Genomic DNA, 9023 nt, shown 5'->3' with positions numbered 1-9023 from the left:
AGACCATCAGCATTCAGATGTTGGCGACCTGGACGGTGGACGACCCGGAATTCATATTCGGATAAACAGTCAAGCCAACGTGCTTTCCGTCCGCGGGGTTCCTTCAGGTTCCGGAGTGCAGTCAACGCAGTATTGTCCGTCCTGGCAACAAATGGTCGTGCCAACAAGTAGTGCCTGAAATACTCCGCAAAATAGACCAGAGCAAGGGCCTCACGATCGCTAGCATCGTAGTTGCGCTCAGCTTTCGTCAGTACACGACTGCCGTACCCAATTGGTCGCTCAGTTCCATCCTGGATCTGACTGAGGACTGCACCAATCGACACATTGCTCGCATCGGTGTCCAGAATGAATGCACCTGCTGAATCTTCAAACTGGGGGTACGCCATCACCGGCGCACTGGCAAGCGAACGCTTCAGAGCCTGGAACGCCGCTTCGCAAGCTTTCGACCATGCAAAGCGAGCATTCTTGCCTGTCAGAGCAGTCAGCGGAGCAGCACGCTGGGCGAACCCACGGATGAAGCGGCGATAATATCCAGCGAAGCCAAGGAACTCGCGGACAGCTGTGACAGATTTCGGAGTCTTCCAGTTCCTGACCGCGACGAGTTTGGCTTCATTCGGGGAGATGCCCTCCGCTGACACGCGGTGTCCTAAGAAAGTGACCTCCTCCTGGAAGAAGGAGCATTTCTTCAGATTGAACCGCAGTCCAGCGGACCGAACTCGCGCGAACACGGGCAGCAGAATCTGGAGTTGGCCAGACAGCGTTTCGCTGGCATTCAGGACATCATCAAAGAACACACGGCAGAATGGCTGGGCCGGTGTGTTACATAAGCCACTCAGGACTGCTTCCATTACGCGCTGAAATGTCGCTGGGCCATTCCTGCAGCCCATCGGCAGAACATTAAACTCAAACAAGCCCAGTGGCGTGGTAAATGCCGTCTTAGCCTTGTCGCTTCCTTCCATTGCTATTTGCCAGTACCCTGACGCTAAGTCAAGGGACGTGAAATACCGACAGCCAGACAGGGAATCAAGCATGTCATCCGCCCGGGGAATCGGGTAAGCATCAGGCTCAGTGACAGAGTTCAACTTCCTGTAGTCGATACAGAGTCGAAGAGAGCCATCCTTCTTTGGCACCAATACTATGGGTGATGCCCACGGACTAATCGATTCTTGTATTATGCCTTGCTTCAACAGCGTATTCAGTAGATCTTGCAGAGCCTTCCGGCGGTGATATGGAATCCGCCTGGTAGGTTGTTTTATAGGGTTATTTTGTCCTGTGTTAATTTTATGAGGGAATATGTCACAGTAGCCATAGTCATCATCATGCAAGATAAATAAATCGTGGTTATCATGAAGTAGTTCAGTGAGCGTGCGAGACTGTTCTGTGGAGAGATGATTTTGTGGGTTGATATATTCATCGATGACTTTCTTGCGTTGCTCAGTTAGCGGGATCGGGTCGGGTGAAACTGAGGAAACCATAGCTTCAGTGTCGTCAATATGTTCACAATCTGTAGGAATTTGATGAAGTTCGGCAACATTGGTATTTTTATGAATGAGTATAGGATGATTTGCATGATTTTCAACAGCCACAACCACACGTGTTTGGTTAGGGCCAACAGTTACAAGACTAGGAGTCACTGCCACATCTGGATGCTTCGCCATAAAGGACTCCAATGGATCTGCCACGCAATCCATCGCAACCGTGCACACATCAACAGCTGCACAAGGCACCAAGACAACATGTCCTGCAGGTACCGACAACTCCATCTCAAACACCACACGAGATGAGTATACCACAGGGTCGGCCACACTTTCGGGCGCACACGCCGGGACAACGCCAGGTTGAGCCATGGGTTCAACAACCCGTGCAGACAATGAATCGTCAAGGGCAACACGAGAAGAATACGACGAAACAGGTACATCGTCGGAGCATGCATCAGAATGAGGAGTATGAGTATTACATGAGGGGGAAGTATTACGCGGAACAATACGATCATAGGGCGTACGTGACGGAGGACACCCGGAACCAGAAACATGCAACGGAACACACACATCGCCAAACATCACAACACCACGAGCAATATCTAATACACCACCATGCTGCAACAAAAAATCGGAACCAAGAATCATGTCGCAGTGAATACCAGGAGAGACAACAACCGTGTGCTGGAAAGACAGATTTCCTAGCGACATACACAGATCCATGGATCCAACGACAGGAAGTTGTGCGCCATTGACTGCACACAACCGCGGAGCAGACTCTAGAGGAGGTCGCTCTGTCAAATTAGGCAACAATTTAGAATGCACTAACGACACACTTGAACCAGAATCAACAAGAGCAACAACAGGAGACGAAGACGAAGACGAAAGACAAACATCAACGTGCACAATAATGGGTGAGATCGCACCACATACCTCCTCGAGGGGCTCCACTCGGACGACTGACGGCGGCCCCGTGTCACCAGTCCAACCTAGTTTTTTGCGTGCGGGCAAGATGCAATGGAGTGGCCCTCTTCACCACATCCATGGCACACTCCACGCACAGGCCTTGTACTTGTAGCAAAACTCTGGCCACGACCACGGCTAAGCGCACCAGCACCAGCACCACGAGCAACAAAACGTACATGGTCTTGCTGGGGTCGGGTGGGGCGATACAGACTCACGCTCTCCATTTTCGCCTCCAAAGCAGAGAGACGCGAATCAAAACTCGACAAAAGCGAAGCCAACTGGTCTCGCTCAGATTCCGACTTCAGTGGACCGACTGCTGTGTAGGGGTCACGACCATGACGGGGCTTCACTTCCGGAGCAGCAGCAAATACGGGCTGTGCGTACTGGTGAGGTACGGTGCGCGCCTGCTCGCGAGCATAAATAGCACCTACCTCGATGGCCTTTTGGACCCCCGCATCCAAATCAGTGGGCCGAGGTGACGCCAACGCCAAGCGCAAATCCTTCGATGCCTGGCCATCAATAAAAAGTTGCAAAAGCATTGAATCAAGCAGTGCACCTTGTTGTCCTGGGTAGGCTCGACGAGCGAGCCGACGAAGTTCCGTGGCATACCCGTGCTGAGTTTCACTCGCCAGCTTCACTCGCTGGCGAAGACTGGCCTCGTGCATCAATGCTTGCTGGGGCGGCTCAAGACGGACATGCAGAGCCTCGACTGTGTCGGAAAAGTTCATGTCAGGCGTGTGAGTTAGAATTTCGGTGAACATCTCATGAGCGGTACCAACAAGGCGAGCAGGTAGTAGCCGTAGCTTTTGGTCGTCGTCGTACCCACTCAGCTCGCATGTGTGGACGAAATGCCTCATGTACGTGGTGAAATCTTGGCCTGGCTGATTTCCGAATGTCTCAGGAAGCAAGACCGGCTTCGGCAGTGGACGTGCATGTGGTGTGTCTGTGTCCGGCAAACGAAAACGATGGGACAACCCTTGTACCGGCGAACTCTCGCGCTCTTCAGCAATGTTCATGTCACAGCCAGCTTCAGCGAAGCTACGCTCTAGCTTTTCTTGTCTCTTGGATTTCGCTGAACGGCCCATTGTGAAAAAAAATTGTTTTTGTATTTTTGAATTTTCGAAAAAAAAAATTATCTGCAAAAATTTCCCGTGGACTCGATCGACTATCGATCTCAATCTATTACGTAACCTATCGTGCGTAGCGGCAAACAACTAAATTTGGCAGAGACAATTCCAAATAGGCAACTACTCTACGGACACAGTGTAGCTAGACTCTACTACCCAGCTAGCAGATATCCTAACAAGACACTAGACAGCAGCCAGTATGCACAAAACACGGACACAGAAAATGTTCCGAAAATGTTTGGCCAGACAGGTTGGCGCCAATGCGTGACCTATGGACTGTAAACCATGGTAAACAATGCATGCAACAAGAAAACGACGAGCAGAAAGAAACACAATGCAGAAAGGAAAATAATGACGAAGAGAGTGGATGAGGATATGGTTTCACTTGCGTGGGCCTTCGTGGTACTTCATAGTCGGCGATCTCCGAAGGCGTACATACTCCGCCAGCGATGTAGTGGTGGACGTTTTCCGCTGCCACCAGTGTTAGCTGCTCCCGGCTAATGATGCCCCCTCACACCGGAACACAAGGGTATTATGATTGGATAATTAGAAGTATTCGATAAGAGTGTAAACAGAAGGAGAACAGGACAACGACAACTCAAGACTAGACTAGAACAGAACTGGAGCATGCGCTCTTCTATGTGAGTGCTCATTGCCAAGGGGAACGAGCGGGAAATACAAATAGTGAGTATTCAGGTCGTAGCATACATACACCTATTACACAACCACAACAACAACAACAACAACAATAACAACAACAGCAACAACAACAACAACAACAACAACAACAGCAAAAACATCAACAACTACAACAACAACAACAACCAAAACAACAACAACAGCAACACCACCGTGAGAATATAGACTTCAAAATTCAAAAACAACAACAACAACAACAACAACAACAACAACAACAATAACAACAATAACAACAGCAGCAACAACAACAACAACAACAACAGCAAAAACATCAACAACTACAACAACAACAACAACCAAAACAACAACAACAGCAACACCACCGTGAGAATATAGACTTCAAAATTCAAAAACAACAACAACAACAACAACAACAACAACAACAACAACAACAACAACAACAACAACAACAAAAACAACAACAGCAACAACAACAACAACAACAACAACAACAACAACAGCAAAAACATCAACAACAACAACCAAAACAACTGTTTTGGTTGTTGTTGTTGTTGTAGTTGTTGATGTTTTTGCTGTTGTTGTTGTTGTTGTTGCTGTTGTTGTTATTGTTGTTGTTGTTGTTGTTGTTGTTGTTTTTGAATTTTGAAGTCTATATTCTCACGGTGGTGTTACTGTTGTTGTTGTTTTGGTTGTTGTTGTTGTTGTAGTTGTTGATGTTTTTGCTGTTGTTGTTGTTGTTGTTGTTGTTGTTGTTGCTGTTGTTGTTATTGTTGTTGTTGTTGTTGTTGTTGTTGTTGTTGTTGTGTTTGAATTTTGAAGTCTATATTCTCACGGTGGTGTTGCTGTTGTTGTTGTTTTGGTTGTTGTTGTTGTTGTAGTTGTTGATGTTTTTGCTGTTGTTGTTTTTGTTGTTGTTGCTGTTGTTGTTATTGTTGTTGTTGTTGTTGTTGTTGTTGTTGTTGTTTTTGAATTTTGAAGTCTATATTCTCACGGTGGTGTTGCTGTTGTTGTTGTTTTGGTTGTTGTTGTTGTTGTAGTTGGTGATGTTTTTGCTGTTGTTGTTGTTGTTGTTGCTGTTGTTGTTATTGTTGTTGTTGTTGTTGTTGTTGTTGTTTTTGAATTTTGAAGTCCATATTCTCACGGTGGTGTTGCTGTTGTTGTTGTTTTGGTTGTTGTTGTTGTTGTTGTAGTTGTTTATGTTTTTGCTGTTGTTGTTGTTGTTGTTGTTGCTGTTGTTGTTATTGTTGTTGTTGTTGTTGTTGTTGTTGTTGTTGTTGTTGTTGTTGTTGTTGTTGTTGTTGTTGTTGTTGTTGTTGTTGTTTTTGAATTTTGAAGTCAGCAGACGCTGACATCCCCCACCTAACCTGAGCATTGTCTGTGGTTCGACTGTTATTGCCCCGTCTGACGAAGTTATGTATCTAGGACTGACTCTCGATTCAACTTTAAGTTTCAGTGCCCACGTTAACTCCCTCAGGGAAGACATCGGAAAGAAACTAGGTGCTTTTCGACGTGGAAGGAGGAACCTTGCTGTCCAGGCCAGAAGGCAGTTCTACTTGTCAGTAGTCCAGAGCAAGCTCGAGTAAGCCAGCACTGCCTACGTCCACTGCCTCGCTGACAATGTGAGAGATCAGCTGCTGCGCATAAGTAAGAGAGCACTTAGATGCATATTTGAGCATGACACATTCACGCGGACATCATACTTGCTTGAGCGATACCACATAATTAGCTTAGACAAAAGATATCATACTTAGTCCATATTCTTCGTGTTCCGTTGCATCCACAATATCTGCAGTTCACTCCTCTCTGACATGTTCTCCCTTCGCCGTGACTGCGCTCACACAGACAGAGTAACCCGCGGCCAAGTCAATTATTCCCTTTCCTTACCCATTGTGCAAGCTCAAGCTGGACACAGATCTATTTCATTCCTTGGTGCTGACCGCTTTAATGCGCTTCCCGAATCCCTTCGCACAAATCATATCCCCAATTCATTTCGCCAGGAACTTAACAATTTCATTCATCTTGGGCACCCTGTAAGAAGACCTTAGGGTCTGTTGGGAACGCCCAAGTAAAATAATAAAATACAATACACAAAAAAAAAGTCTATATTCTCACGGTGGTGTTGCTGTTGTTGTTGTTTTGGTTGTTGTTGTTGTTGTAGTTGTTGATGTTTTTGCTGTTGTTGTTGTTGTTGTTGTTGTTGTTGTTGTTGTTGCTGTTGTTGTTATTGTTGTTGTTGTTGTTGTTGTTGTTGTTGTTGTTGTTGTTGTTTTTGAATTTTGAAGTCTATATTCTCACGGTGGTGTTGCTGTTGTTGTTGTTTTGGTTGTTGTTGTTGTTGTAGTTGTTGATGTTTTTGCTGTTGTTGTTGTTGTTGCTGTTGTTGTTATTGTTGTTGTTGTTGTTGTTGTTGTTGTTGTTGTTGTTTTTGAATTTTGAAGTCTATATTCTCACGGTGGTGTTGCTGTTGTTGTTGTTTTGGTTTTTGTTGTTGTTGTAGTTGTTGATGTTTTTGCTGTTGTTTTTGTTGTTGTTGCTGTTGTTGTTATTGTTGTTGTTGTTGTTGTTGTTGTTGTTGTTGTTGTTGTTGTTGTTGTTGTTGTTGTTGTTGTTTTTGAATTTTGAAGTCTATATTCTCACGGTGGTGTGGCTGTTGTTGTTGTTTTTGTTGTTGTTGTTGTTGTTGTAGTTGTTGATGTTTTTGCTGTTGTTGTTGTTGTTGTTGCTGTTGTTGTTATTGTTGTTGTTGTTGTTGTTGTTGTTGTTGTTTTTGAATTTTGAAGTCTATATTCTCACGGTGGTGTTGCTGTTGTTGTTGTTTTGGTTGTTGTTGTTGTTGTAGTTGTTGATGTTTTTGCTGTTGTTGTTGTTGTTGTTGTTGCTGTTGTTGTTATTGTTGTTGTTGTGGTTGTTGTTGTTGTTGTTGTTGTTGTTGTTTTTGAATTTTGAAGTCTATATTCTCACGGTGGTGTTGATGTTGTTGTTGTTTTGGTTGTTGTTGTTGTTGTAGTTGTTGATGTTTTTGCTGTTGTTGTTGTTGCTGTTGCTGTTGTTGTTATTGTTGTTGTTGTTGTTGTTGTTGTTGTTGTTGTTGTTGTTGTTGTTGTTGTTGTTGTTGTTGTTTTTGAATTTTGAAGTCTATATTCTCACGGTGGTGTTGCTGTTGTTGATGTTTTGGTTGTTGTTGTTGTTGTAGTTGTTGATGTTTTTGCTGTTGTTGTTGTTGTTGTTGCTGTTGTTGTTATTGTTGTTGTTGTTGTTGTTGTTGTTTTTGAATTTTGAAGTCTATATTCTCACGGTGGTGTTGCTGTTGTTGTTGTTTTGGTTGTTGTTGTTGTTGTAGTTGTAGATGTTTTTGCTGTTGTTGTTGTTGTTGTTGCTGTTGTTGTTATTGTTGTTGTTGTTGTTGTTGTTGTTGTTGTTGATGTTGTTGTTTTTGAATTTTGAAGTCTATATTCTCATGGTGGTGTTGCTGTTGTTGTTGTTTTGGTTGTTGTTGTTGTTGTAGTTGTTGATGTTTTTGCTGTTGTTGTTGTTGTTGTTGCTGTTGTTGTTATTGTTGTTGTTGTTGTTGTTGTTGTTGTTGTTGTTGTTGTTGTTGTTGTTGTTGTTGTTGTTGTTGTTGTTGTTGTTGTTGTTGTTGTTGTACTTGTTGATGTTTTTGCTGTTGTTGTTGTTGTTGTTGCTGTTGTTGTTAATGTTGTTGTTGTTGTTGTTGGTGTTGTTGTTGTTTTTGAATTTTGAAGTTTATATTCTCACGGTGGTGTTGCTGTTGTTGTTGTTTTGGTTGTTGTTGTTGTTGTAGTTATTGATGTTTTTGCTGTTGTTGTTGTTGTTGTGGCTGTTGTTGTTATTGTTGTTGTTGTTGTTGTTGTTGTTGTTGTTGTTTTTGAATTTTGAAGTCTATATTCTCACGGTGGTGTTGCTGTTGTTGTTGTTTTAGTTGTGGTTATTGTTGTAGTTGTTGATGTTTTTGCTGTTGTTGTTGTTGTTGTTGCTGATGTTGTTATTGTTGTTGTTGTTGTTGTTGTTGTTTTTGAATTTTGAAGTCTATATTCTCACGGTGGTGTTGCTGTTGTTGTTGGTTTGGTTGTTGTTGTAGTTGTTGATGTTTTTGCTGTTGTTGTTTTTGTTGCTGTTGTTGTTATTGTTGTTGTTGTTGTTGTTGTTGTTGTTGTTGTTGTTGTTGTTGTTTTTGAATTTTGAAGTCTATATTCTCACGGTGGTGTTGCAGTTGTTGTTGTTTTGGTTGTTGTTGTTGTTGTAGTTGTTGATGTTTTTGCTGTTGTTGTTGTTGTTGTTGTTGCTGTTGTTGTTATTGTTGTTGTTGTTGTTGTTGTTGTTGTTTTTGAATTTTGAAGTCTATATTCTCACGGTGGTGTTGCTGTTGTTGTTGTTTTGGTCGTTGTTGTTGTTGTTGTAGTTGTTGATGTTTTTGCTGTTGTTGTTGTTGTTGCTGCTGTTGTTGTTATTGTTGTTGTTGTTGTTGTTGTTGTTGTTGTTGTTGTTGTTGTTGTTGTTGTTGTTGTTGTTGTTGTTGTTGTTGTTGTTGTTGTTGTTGTTTTTGAATTTTGAAGTCTATATTCTCACGGTGGTGTTTCTGTTGTTGTTGTTTTGGTTGTTGTTGTTGTTGTAGTTGTTGATGTTTTTGCTGTTGTTGTTGTTGTTGTTGCTGTTGTTGTTATTGTTGTTGTTGTTGTTGTTGTTGTTGTTGTTGTTGTTGTTTTTGAATTTTGAAGTCTATATTCTCACGGTGGTGTTACTGTTGTTGTTGTTGTTGTTGTTTTTGTTGTTA

Source organism: Sycon ciliatum, chromosome 7, assembly GCF_964019385.1.
Source record: "Sycon ciliatum chromosome 7, ocSycCili1.1, whole genome shotgun sequence".
Classification (NCBI taxonomy): Eukaryota; Metazoa; Porifera; class Calcarea; order Leucosolenida; family Sycettidae; genus Sycon; species Sycon ciliatum.
Note: the sequence above shows the minus strand (reverse complement) of the source record.